The sequence below is a fragment of the Zeugodacus cucurbitae genome, chromosome 2 (assembly GCF_028554725.1).
Source record: "Zeugodacus cucurbitae isolate PBARC_wt_2022May chromosome 2, idZeuCucr1.2, whole genome shotgun sequence".
Lineage (NCBI taxonomy): Eukaryota > Metazoa > Arthropoda > Insecta > Diptera > Tephritidae > Zeugodacus > Zeugodacus cucurbitae.
Window position 1 is genome coordinate 56,449,229 of NC_071667.1, and position 13,220 is coordinate 56,462,448.

Below are 13,220 nucleotides of genomic sequence, written 5' to 3' on the forward strand. Positions count from 1 at the left end.
GCCATTTTGGGTCAATAAATTGCAAAAAAAATCTAAAATATTTCAGTGTATACGATATTATTATAATTTAATAATAAACGCGCAAATATTTAGAGCGTATATCGAAAATTTATTTCCAAAAAATTTCATATTGAACAAAAATATTTTTATAATTTTATTTTTAATTACAATTTTTTTTAACTAAATTATAATAAAAGTTTTGTTAATCTATAAAATGAATCAAGAGAATATAAATAACGAAGGAGGCCATTATAGATACATATTTGCTTGAACTCTATTTAGTTAAATAAGATTATTTTTTTTTATCGCATGATCAACTTATAATCTGTCGTTTGCAACCATCTGGCATCACTTTATTTTCACAATATTCCTGGAAAGTGATATAGTGCCACCTATCGTAGGGGAGTGAAACTCATTTTTCTTTTGCTCTTTTCTTTCACATATCAATTATTGTGCCGCAGTCTCTGGTGTCTTACGCCAAAATTCGTGAAAAATTGTGTTTTTACATTAAAAATCAAAAGAAGCCAAGTGTTTCAAGGCAATTATTGTGTGCAGAGTGTACGCTTATTGAATATATAATATTAAAACCCTTTTATATCAAAATAAACACTCCAAAAGGTTTGCAAAGCGAAAGTGAGTACTCTGCGCAGGCAGAGAAAAGTTTGTGACGCCGCTTTTGACTACAAAAGCAAACAAAATTTGATCGAAATTGAAATAGTTACAGTTTCCTTGTAAGAATTTCAACAAAATCTTGGGGGAAGGTGAGCTGGTCTGAAAAGTTTTAATTAATGCTCTAAAACCATACACGATTGGATCTCTCGACGCTGAACCGCATTGACGACAGCGCTGCTTCGCTTCTCAGTTGGCTTCATAACAGTTTGCTTTTACATTTGAGTGAAACATTTGGAAGCTCAGGTATTTTTGTGAAACTAAATTGATTTTTGTTGATAAATGATATTTTTGTAATTTGAATTATATCTTTATTTTTAAATATTATTTATCATTTAATTATTATTTATAATTAATTAATTAATTAAATTATTATTTATAATTAAAAAATAATAATTAAAAGTGGATCCAAAAGTGAATAATTTAATAATAATAGCTTGTGTAATAAAAAATATGTGATTGAAAACTAATATTATTATATTAAAATAACTTTTTACAGAACAATTCAAGTAAAATTCCTCAAAAACTATTTGTTTTATATATCTCTTCCCAGTTTACTGGTGCAACTTATTGCCTCAAACCTCACCTCATATTGAAATGTGCAAACTTTGCGCAAAATTCAATTTACAACAATAGCAACTATGCATAGTAGCTAAATACATAATTTCCTGCAGTTGTTTACGCGTTTTTTGCGCAACACCTGCTGCTGTTTTCGTCGCCACTTTTAGCACTTTCGCACTTTCACTTAGCTGCACACGCTACGTGCCGCCGCTGGTATTAATTCACACCCATACACGCGCTCATATACATATATGCTATGTAAATGTGGAGAAGGTGCATGCAGCACGCCATTAACCATGCCACATCTGGTTGCATCCATCACTTTCGCTTCGAGCATTTTCTCATATCCGTTCAATAAACAAAAGTTGCAAATAAATTGGAGGATGGCGCATGTTGGTGGTGGTATACAATGTTTTTGTACATTACAACGCAGCAGTAGTGGTTTGGCTGAAGATGCAACACAAGTAGTTAGTAGTGGATATTGAGAAGTTATACTGAGCAGGTTTTAAATGTTTAGTTTTTTATTTAATGAAGTTTTTATTTCTGTTTAGTAAATTAATCATATTTTTACTGCTCTATGGCTTTAATTTGTATATTTGCTACAATTTATTTCGAAATAACTGTATTTGTGTACATACGTATGTTTGTATCAAGAAATATTTGTGAACTATTTTCGCGAGTTTACACGCAGTTCTCACTTCCAACTCAAGTCATCTGCTTCTCTACCATACTTTACATAGTTTCCTACTATCATAGTTCCCAACTATCTGCTGCGTGTCTTGCCACACATAACTGCGGCTATTCACTTTACGTCTTGTAATCCGTTGAAAATTTGAAATATTCATGTTGTTTCCGGTACATCGCCTCTGTTGCAGTACAACGCTTCCTTTGCTTGCGCTTCAATTATTCATTCAATAATCTCGTCGTTGTGTATATTTATGTCCGCAAGGCAGTAGAAACGTGTTGGAGTACTTCCAGCTAGCTGTTGAAATGTATAACAAGTTTCAGATTGTTCATGAATGCGTTGCCGTTGCCAGTGTTGCCATACAATGTTCGTTTCAGTAGAGTAAATTTTTTTATTTAATTCACAAAAGTAAAAAAATATATTTCCTTCATATAAAAATTTGTGTAAAATCACAAATTTGATAACTGTAACAGACGATAAACTAACACTAGTTTTAAGAGTAGCTTAAAATTACAAAAAAACGAACGAAGTTTGGTGTCTATTACTTTCTAAAAAGTTTAAAAAATAATATGCAAACTCATAGCTCTCAGTTGCAAGTTTTCATATTGTTTTAACTAATGGTAGCCACACTAGATCAGCAAAAAATCTAACAAAAAATTAAGAAAATATAAAGAAATCTGTACCAAGCATATTTGCCTTTGTTTTCCTTAAATCTACGCAGATGAGAGCATAACATATGCACTGCCTGCTGCCACAACTCAACTACAACTACAACTACACACACCCATACAGAGAACACTTCACTAGAGTTTGTTTATATTTGAAAGTACAATCGCTGCTGTTATCTTTTGTAGTGGCGGGGAGGGGGACGAAAAGCAAACGCTCTTTCATCAAAATCTACACAGCACTCATCAAATCTGTTCTACGCTTTGCATACTCTACAATTTAACAATTCACAATTTCGTATGGAGTTTTGTGTTTAACACAATCCAAGGCCATAGCGCCAGCGCCCAACCGCCGTGCGACAGTAAGTCAGTGTATACAGTTAGCTATGCGCTGAAGCAAGGCAGGCAACTATCCTGCAGCTGCCAATGTCGTATCGCACCACCAGCATCCTATACGGAGTATATTAGTACATTTATCAAAATCTACTTTTGGAGCACAGCTGCAGTTGGCTGAACTGACGAAAGTTCCACAATCGTAAAACCATTTATTTGCTTTGCGCCACATTCATCTTGGCTGGTGTGGCAGGGAAAGTTTGAGGAACTACATGGATAGATGTGGGTGTGGTGGCAACATGTACCTATGCTCATTAGGGTGGACTTTGAAAGTTCACATCTAGGAGGATAGGCCAGTATGATTTCTTTGAGTGAGGTCCACTTTTGAATTCCTATATCTACCACATATAGAAGACCTAACTTTCAAAAGACCCACTGTATAAGTTTCAAAACTGCCGTTAGATTTCTTAGTTTGAGTGACGAACTCGAAAAAATGAATGGAAAAGATTTTCGTGACTTAATGGAACATTATTTTTTGATAAAAGGTTCCTCCTAGTACCAATAAGTGGCTTCGGGCTCTGAGCCATACGAAGCAAGTGTGTATAATGACTTTCTAATTCCTATCAAGTCAAATGAGCTCCCGAGACGATGGACGCACTGGGTAACCAAAGAGAATAACACCTCCGAAAACCTCAAAAATTCCAAAACATGGCTGAGGAAGATCGTAAAATCATGTTAACAGAGATAACCGAAACTCTAAAGATATCAAAGATGTAGGCGGAAAATATCATTCATGAACATTTAGGTTTACGAAATCCCTATGTAAAGTGGACGCCGCGTGAGCTCGCAGTTTCGGAAGCACCGTCTTACAAATCAAGGAAGACGATAATAAAATTTCTAGGCTGTGAATAGTGCTTCCACGGCTTCCGCATTTTCCAGTTCTGGCTCTTCACGACTTTCTCAGAACTCAAGAGAATATTTGTTGAAAAAATTATACACAGTAAAGTGGTATTTGTCGAGATTAAGGCCACTTTGGAATCAAAAGACAAATTGTGATAAAAAATGGTATTGAAATGTTAGAAAATAGCTCTAATCGGTTCTTCTGAGTACAATACCGAAAAGCTTATACCGAGTTTTGTTGAAAAATAGGATTTTCTTCATACCTATTGTAACTTTTTACTTAGCTTTTTGTCATAAATTAGTCGAGGTTAGGTAGTATTTCATGGTGGTTAAAGTTCCAAATGAACTATTAAGTCTCACAAATTCTTTCTTTCTACAACCAAAGATCGATACTATTAGAAAGTTGAAAGTCTAAGTGTTTCACAAGTTCAGTAGTCAACCAGATCCATTTCTACTTAGTACCTGCATACAAGTATGTTGCCTTCGACTGTGAAATATTCAATTAAAGTTGAGTAATTTATTATTAAAATTATTCCCCCCTCTAAGTGCCACCCTACTAAACAAAAAAAATGTGGAACTAAGAAATTCTGTACGCTCGTTTGTTTTGCACAAGTCTCACTGTGCATCGTTGTGCAACTCTGTATACAAATAGTTTTTAGTTTTCACACCGAAAATGCAAATAGATATTTCTTTACGTGCAAATATCCGGTTGCTTGCTGCAATAGATTTGATTCTCAAATATGTTCATATGCAAATAATGCTTTATATGCACAGCAGGTAGATGCTCCAAAGTATCTCTGTATGCACATGCTATAACACTTTGGAGAATCAGCTCTTGCTATCAGCAATTTCCTGCCAATCGGCACCTTGACGGCAGATACCCCCCACCACACTGCGCCACCTCGCGTTCGTATACGCCAAAGCCTGTTAACGCTTGCATTTCGTTTTGCTCTCAGCGCTGGCATGCTGATTTTGCTCATTTCAATATCGGTCGTTGGGTCGCTTGGCAGCTTATAGAGATTGCGTTGTGCCACCACGATTGCGACTGCGACTGCGACTGCCATTGACATGTATTTGGCTTATGTCGCCTGTCAGTGTTGCTGCCGCCTGTCGATAGACAATCTATTCATCTGTAACCCTCAATGGATTTGCCAAAATACCGAAATATACCAAGTGCACTTGCGCTTACACTTTTGCTCCGCGTTCCTTCTTTGCTTCGCCACTTTTCCTCATCGTCGCTACTTGAAGCGTTGCACTACACTCAGGTGCTCATGACTATGTGTGTGTGTGTGTGAGCGCTTGCATATGCATTTTAACAACAACAACAAGTGCACTTATTTCTACATATGCTTTTATTTGCTGCTGTCTTTTTTCTCAATTTCTCTGTGGCTCTTCTGCCATCAAGCTCATCCTTTTGGTGTGAATTTGTGCAGAGCTGCCAAGTGTGGCACTCGCGAGTGTGTATGTGTGTGTGCTTTTCTGTGCACTCACTTCCTTTTTTGGCTGTTGTATTTTCACACCGACGCATTCTTATGCACATATCATTTGCATATCATTATTTGCAAAGCAAATCTCCATGCACCATTTTGTTGCACATCAACAGTTGCAACAACAACTACACATTTTGGATTTGATGACAAACATGAGTACGAACACATATACATACGTAAATTGGATATCAACGTGTGAGCATTCCATTAAAAGTAGACGGCAGGAATATTGAAAGATCAAGAGATCAAGTGGTTTAAAGAAACTTACTTTTCCTTCTATTGGAGTGTGTTCCATGAAAGGACGCTGCTCCAAAATGGTTGAGGAAACTCTCACTGTTAGCGATGAGATTGTCCGTTTCGATAATCCGGATATCCATTATGATTGTTCGTTGGAATCCATTAACTCTTAATGGTATCCGGATATTCGGCCAATGCCGTATCCACGATACCGGTAGATACGGATCCAGATTTCCGCTTACTATTCGTTAGTGCAACTATACGAATATCCGGATTTATGACAATTCGTTTTGAAGATTTTTAAAATATTAGTTAGTTTTCGAATCGTTAATTTCTGTTTCCCGAATATTCATACATTATATCCAGATATCTGAATATGCAAATTTAGTGTTCCATGTGATTGAGTATACGGTTTACCCGAATAGTTAACGGATTGAATGTCCAACTAATCATTATAATGTATAAGAATGTTCTATGCAGATCAGCAGGGAAAAACAGTTGGACTAAAGATAAAAAAACTTATAATTAGAGGGGTAAAAATTATTCGTGAGGAGTCAATTGACTAGAAAATCAGCTAAACAAGTGTCACTGGTTTGATGATGCAAGACCTATACGCCTCTGAAGCCCTGTTCATTCTGTCATCTATTCCATGTTCCATGAGTCGGAGTCTGTTGTATACAATATTTCATCTCAATTGCTAGTTCATCTTCGGGGTAATTTTATAAAATCGAAGGAACATTTCTCGGAGAAAACCAAATGCTCCCTTCTTTGTAGCAACGCAAAGTACGAACCAACCTTACACCTAACTCCAAAACTTTTTATTTTAGTAAAATAAATATTCACCAGTAGTTCACCATCTTCGACTTTCCTGCTGGGGTTCTCCACACCACCACCCAACTGAGTACGTTTTATGCACATTTTAACCAAATTGCTTTGCCTTGCACTTAGTTGCTCGCTGCTTGTTTGGTTATTTAGCTGCTGTTAGCTTTTTTTCCTACACTTCAGGTGCAAATTTTAGCTGCGAGTATTGCATTAATGGGCATTGTGCCACATCTATTTTGTGCATCGATTCTTATTTTGGTTTCAATTTAGTGAAGATTGTGTTTATGCTGGCACTGAGAATTGGAAAAATAGCTAAGAACTGTTTTAGCAAGACACGGAGAATAGAGAATAAATATTAGAAAATTGGAAAATAAACCAATAAATAGTCAATAACAGAAATTTTCCGGCATTACTTCAGTAGTTGAGTGTTTTTTTTTTTGCGGAAGATCATTAAAGCTCTGAGCATCTTTAGTTAGTTTCAACAAGCGGTTGCATATTCGGATTCGGTTATTGCTTCCAAGATTTTGGAGCTCAGGCAGGCTTATTTAAATGAATCAGTTAATTTAATTCCCTCCATATCTACGATGAGCTGTACGAGTTATACGACGACATTGACATAGTTCAGCGAATGAAAAGACAGCGGCTACGCTGGCAAGGTCATGTTGTTCGAATGGACGAAAACACTCCAACTCTGAAAGTGTTCGATGCAGTACCCGCCGGAGGAAGTCGAGGACGTGGAAGGCCTCCACTCCTTTGGAGGGACCAGGTGGAGAGCGACCTGGTTACACTTGGGATCTCCAACTGGCGTCGAACTGCGAGGGAAAGAGAGGAGTGGCACGCTATCATCGATTCGGCTATTACCGGTTAAACGGTTCCTACGCCAATCATATACATACATATCTACGGACTCTCTTCAGACTCGAGACACTCTTGAAGTAGAAATGCCATTCATTTTGGATCATCTGCTCGGTAAGAGAACGGTAACTTAAATAACCAGTTTAGTAATGGAGTCTCCTTGATTTCTTTTATTTTGCGTTATTCTAAGGGACGGACGGTCTTCTATAGTTAGACCCTAGATTTTATTCGTCAAGTTCTATGCTACCAACCCGATCCTCTATATTACAAGTGAGTAGTATTTTAAAGGGAATTGAAAATCATTGTTATCTTTAATTTTCCTGTGCTCAGTCGCAAAACTCTTGACTTTTCCTCTTAAGAAAGCTGCAGTTGACTTTACTTATTATAATTACCAACCGCCTGCCTCTTCATAAACACCCATTGCAATGCTAAGCACACAATGAGCTCGCAGATAGCGCGCTTATCGATTTCCGATTTGCCGCAATCACTCGAACGCAAGTCCCACTAAAGCGCACAATTGGCCATTATTTCACATTTTTATCGCTTCCAACTGCATTTGATGGCAAATTCTACATCCGCAGTAAACTTTTTCACCAACGACTTTATGATTACGGTTTATAATGATTCTTCCACATCTTCTACTTCTATTACTACTTCTTCTGCGGCCGCTGCTGCTACTTCTTCCTCTCGCCTGCTAACATTTTGATTTCACGAGTAAATGGCCAACTGGCATAGCTTATTAGCCAAGATTGTCAGTTGCAGCAATACAACTTATAACAGCAATTTCCACGCCTTCACCACCACCAGAGCGACAACAATAGAAATAACAACACAACAACAGCGCAACACTACAACTGTACTGCTGGCGTTGTTGTTGGCGTAACTGCCCAGCGGCAAGGCAATAACAATGCGTTTGCTAAAAGTTTTCCCTGTGGAGAGTTCACCACGAACAGGCGGACTTACGGACGGACGCAGCGCAATTGCTGACCGAACTTTTGTGCATTTTCACATGCAGCGAAGCAGCAAATGAGTGCAACGGGGTGCATCCGTTTTGGGTGTGACCAGCAGAAAGACAATTTTTATAAACGCACACTCACACTAGCTATGTAGTATATAGTATGTATATAAGAGTGTATATGTAAGTATATGTATATGTATGTATTTCTGCCGTTGCACTTAACTTTTAAATTTTAACAGCGAAATAAACAAGTTATAGAATGACACTTGTGTGGGCGTGTTGTTGTTGTTGCAACAATAAAAGGTGAAACGCCAACGTCAGCAACAATGATGTAGTAACAACAACAAACATAAATAGCAAAAAAACAACAATAATAAAAATAATATTTACAACAACAAATGTAACAACAACAATTTGAACCACAACAAAAACAACAGTGGAAACAACAAAAGCAACTATAAGAAGCAAAAACAACAAAACCAGCAACAACAAACCAGCTCAGGAAAGACAATGACAAAGCCAACCAAGCAACAGCGCGAGTCCTTGTACCTGCAGCGCCGGAAGATAGTAGAGACTTCACGCAAGTTGCTGCCACTGACAGTGTAATTCATGCTGTTTTGCTGTATTTCCACTATTGCTCTACGCTATACAACACTTGTTTGTTGTTGTTGTTGTGTACTGTTGTAGCGCGTTGGCGTTGCACTTCCTTGGCTGCTAGGTCCTGCTCATTGCACGCTTGGACAATTCTTACAAGTTACACATGCAGCTCCAACCATGATTTTGCGCCATTTTGACCAACTCTGTTGTTGTTGTTATACTATTGTTGTTGCATTTCTTAGCCACCACTTATATTTTGCTTACTTATCTGCAGCGCTGCGAAAAAAGCGTGCACTAAAAAAGTAAATAAATTTTCATAGGAACTCCTTTATGTGCAACAAGCGTGAAAAGACATTTTCACAGATCATCATTTTATAACGGTAAAATAAAAATTTATTTTTTTCGCATTTTTTCATTCGCACTGTTATTAGTTGTCTCTGCTTGTATTTTCATTTTATTTTTCGCTGCACTTTTTTCCACATCTCCGCCGCGGGACCCCCCTCCCCCGTTCAGGGGCATTCGTAGTCACTCGTCTATATTTTATTTTATTACCAATGCATTTTTATCATTTGCACGTTGAATTTGACACGAATGACCATAATGCCGCAGTGAATGAATGGAGAAGTTGAGGCGAGCAACAAAAGCGTGGAAGATAAGAACGCAGGAAGACTGCAGGTAGATTGTGCACCTGAGTATCCGAAGTCCGTACAGGGGTGTATACCTTTGTGTGGGTGTGGCTGTGTGGTGGGTGCCTTTGTGTGATCGCAATTCGCTCGCTTAACTTCACTGTACTTTATTTTAATTCCATTTCGTATTTTGTTTATAATTTTTTTAGAATTTTCTTTTTCTTTTCTTATTATCATTTTCCTTTTCTTATTTCGATTTTTTTTCTTTTCATTTCACTTCTTTTCTTTGCAATGTAGTTTTGCGCATTTCTCTAAGCTGCGATTCAAGTATTTCTGTTATCTCATTGCGGTAATAAAATGACGCATAGCGACCATTACAGGTATTTGGCTTAGTGGAGTTTAGTTTTCATTCCATGTTCTCAAGCACTGTGGCACTTGGGCGATAAAATGTGGAAAAGCGCAAAAGGAAATTTAAAATCTCCTTTCTTTTTAATGGAGTAAGAATGTGATATATTTGAAGCGTTAACGAGTTTTATATTTAATTTTTTTACCAGTAAGATTAATTGCAAATCTTTTAATTATGAAGGAAATACAACTGGGACCTATTTTTGTTATTAAAAATTGCTACTTATTTTCTGATTAAACCAAAGTTCATAAATTGCAGTCATATTCTATCAGTTTTGGCTTGAAATTACGACTTTATTTGCTATATAACTACAGTTTAGCGGTGGTTCCCAAAAAGTTTCAATTAAGAATTATTTACCAATTATCCCCATTTAACATAAAGTTATATGTTAAATTGTTCACGACAAATAAATGTTGTTGTTGAAACAAGAGAAGAAAACTACTAAAAACCAGGAGGAGTTCTGCCGAGTTGAAAGTTCTTGGTAGCATATACATCAATATGGGCCCATTCCGGTTATGTATGCCCACCTGTCATGGAAACCAATTTTTATACAATCTTTATTATAATTTTTCGATTCTATTTCAGATTTTGTATATTTTACAGACACAGAGACTTTGTGTTTCGTTCACTTCCATAGGCATCTAGGTGAAAATATTCGAAGAACCATTGGTATAGATAAAGGACAATGTTGGTTATACCCATCTATGCATTTTAGCTTTCTCTGTTATGGAATTTGGTCTGAATTCTGTACTGAAGTGTTTTCCAGATGAATTATGGTCTTGATAGAAATTGACACAGGTATCTTTGGGACTCCCACACTGTTATTGGTATCTCGTTTTGTTCTACTGCAGAAGTGTTTACTTTACATTTCTCCGTTATTCACGGAATCTGATCTGAATTCTATACTGAAGTGGTTCCGAGATTGATACCAGATGAATTATGGTCTTTATAGAAATTGACACAGTATTCTTTGGGACTCCCACACTGTTATTGGTATCTCGTTTTATTCTACTGCAGAAGTGTTTACTTTAGATTTCTCTGTTCATGGAATCTGGTCTGAATTCTATACTGAAGTGGTTCCGAGGTTGAGACCAGTTTCTTAGAATTACGATCTTTATAAAATCGACACTGAATTCTTCGGGACTCCTAGACTGTCTCTAGTTCTCTTAAAAGGCTTCATTTTGCTCACCTGCAGAGGTTTCTATTTCAAGTTCCAAGCAATATTTTTTTGTCAAGAACGGTTAAATGTTTTGTATCTGTTTCAAGTAAGAGAAATGTCCACATTACGAATATACTATTAACGTTGTATTAGGAGCAAAAAAATACCAAAAACAACACTGCTTAAGCCCAACGAAACGGCTTTTGGCAAATCCACTTATTTATTCATTAAATGATTGAATAATGCATTACACGTACATTATTTGCTGCGGCTTCGCAGGGCTATCTTTTAATTTCACATATTATTTTAAGATGATCAAAGCAAATCCTTTTATCCTAATCGCATTTCTTTTTCATTCCAACCCACATCAAGTAAGCTCCAGCCAAGTTGCATGAATTTCATTGTAATATTTTGTTTTTGCTTTTATTTTCCATCTTCCTTTTCATTCTGTTTTAGTTAACTTGATTTAGTTAACATGTTTGCATTACCGTTATAGTGGCTGCCTGTCAAATACTTTAGCCACACTTTAATTTGTTTCATTCCAATACCAGACGCAATTGTTACATCTGCACGTTGCTCCCTTCGCCCTCGTCGTTTCGCTCGCTTTTTAAAGCACTTTTCGTGTTTGATTTTGGTTTGTTTTTTTTCTCGGTTTTTGGCGCAAATTGCAGTGTTATTTATTCACAAAATCTTGTTTTACTGTCCACATCCATTTTTGGGAATTCAAGTTTACAACATAACTCACTTGACAATACCACTCTTTCTCTGGCATAGCTGTTGTTGTTGGTGTGGACCTTGCGTGACTTCTAAAGCTTCTTTGCAGCTTTCTGCTACAAAACATTGTCATTCAAAATTTATGCGTAATTTAATTGAAAATACTTGCACGGCAAAGATAAGAAAACTGCTGGAAGTTGTGGGCAAAAATATATTGAAAGCTGAGAAGACTTCGCTGTTGAGTGAAGTCGATATCGAGACGTTTTTTAATATCTTTACGAAATTTAACTTCGGCTTCCAATTTGTTGCTTTTAAATGAAGAGGAAGGAAGAGAGGAAAAGAAATATAAAGAAGAAAGTAGGAAGTTCAAAATTTCAGAAGAGTGTGAATTAACCCATTCTATCCCATTGTACTCGCTTGAATACAGAAAAAAATGGTACAGAAAACCCATTCGATCACAATATATTTTTATGTACCCAAGTGATTAAAAATCAATATTTTTTCTGTGTCCAAGTGAGTACCATGGGATCGAATGGGTTAAACAATAAAGAAGTATGCAGTTAATATATAGAACAAAAGTTCGACTTAGTTGACCCTTCATAGATAACTAGAGTATAGTTCATACAGTGAGAGACAGTATATACACGGCATGGTGCATGGACATCCTTAGACCCAGTAAAAATTTGTTTTAAATATCTTTTACTCATTTTAATTGGTTAATTTACGGATTGCAGAGTGTTTGAATTCTAACTGTTATGCAATTAATAGTGTTTAATCTTCCATCTAGGAATTTAATAATGTCGAAATGGATGTGGCAGAAGGTCCACAACCACGAACGTAAAATTATTTTAAAACCTGTTAGCGCTAAGGAGGTGTTCCTCTCCATTTTTAAATATAATTAGCCAAAACAATTGCTACAGAAGTAACTGTATTAACTATTAAGGGGTTAGAGGAAGTCAGGATTTTCAAAAAATCAATTTTTTATGAAAAAAAACAAAAAAACATCGATCAGGTCCATTATTATCTATTTATAAAACTAGTTTTTCTTATCCGATTGATTTTAGAAGCATCTCCAAGGACTTATGATTGTCACCGCAGGGACCTTTTTATACCCTGAACAGATTATATTAGGCGGCCCTATAAAGTATATATATAAATAATCAGTATGTTGTACTGAGCCGATTTAGCCATGTCCATCTGTCTGTCCGTCCGTCCGTCTGTCTGTTTATATACGAACTAGTCCTTCAGTTTTTAAGATATCGTTTTGAAATTTTGCAGATGTTCTTTTCTATTCAAGAAGCTGTTCATATGTCGGAACTGCGGATATCCACTATACCACTATATCATATAGCTGCCATACAAACTGAACGATCGGAATCAAGGGCTTGTATGGAAAACTTCCGCATTTTACTACATATCTTCACGAAATTTGGTGTGAGTTATTGCTCATAGAAATAATTTAATCTCCGAAAAAATTGTTTAGATCGGTTCACTATAGTATATAGCTGCCTGCTTGTATGAAAAAATTTCGCATTTGACGTCG

The 13,220-nt window shown here is 36.5% G+C and overlaps 1 protein-coding gene and 1 long non-coding RNA gene across 4 annotated transcripts in view; one reads left to right on the forward strand and one right to left on the reverse strand.

Moving 5' to 3' along the window:
* The window catches only part of LOC105209508 (limbic system-associated membrane protein), a 229,007-nt gene that overhangs the window by 158,059 nt on the left and 57,728 nt on the right, over nucleotides 1-13,220 (forward strand). Inside the window, exon 1 of one of the 2 annotated variants that reach the window (XM_054228215.1) lies at nucleotides 452-915. The exons of the other annotated variant lie outside the window; for it this stretch is intronic. The gene's annotated coding sequence lies outside the window, so the exon portion shown is untranslated. Of the gene's footprint in view, nucleotides 1-451; nucleotides 916-13,220 lie in introns of those variants that run through there. 2 annotated transcript variants of the gene reach the window in all.
* Nucleotides 10,074-13,220, reverse strand: part of LOC114803656 (uncharacterized) — an 84,616-nt gene continuing 81,469 nt past the window's right edge. The window contains exons 5-6 of one of the 2 annotated variants that reach the window (XR_008470649.1): nucleotides 11,221-11,985; nucleotides 10,074-11,060 (exon numbers count right to left, since the gene is read on the reverse strand). This is a non-coding gene — a long non-coding RNA (uncharacterized LOC114803656). The remainder of the gene's footprint in view (nucleotides 11,061-11,220; nucleotides 11,986-13,220) is intronic. The other variant, XR_008470648.1, reaches the window with a different exon arrangement.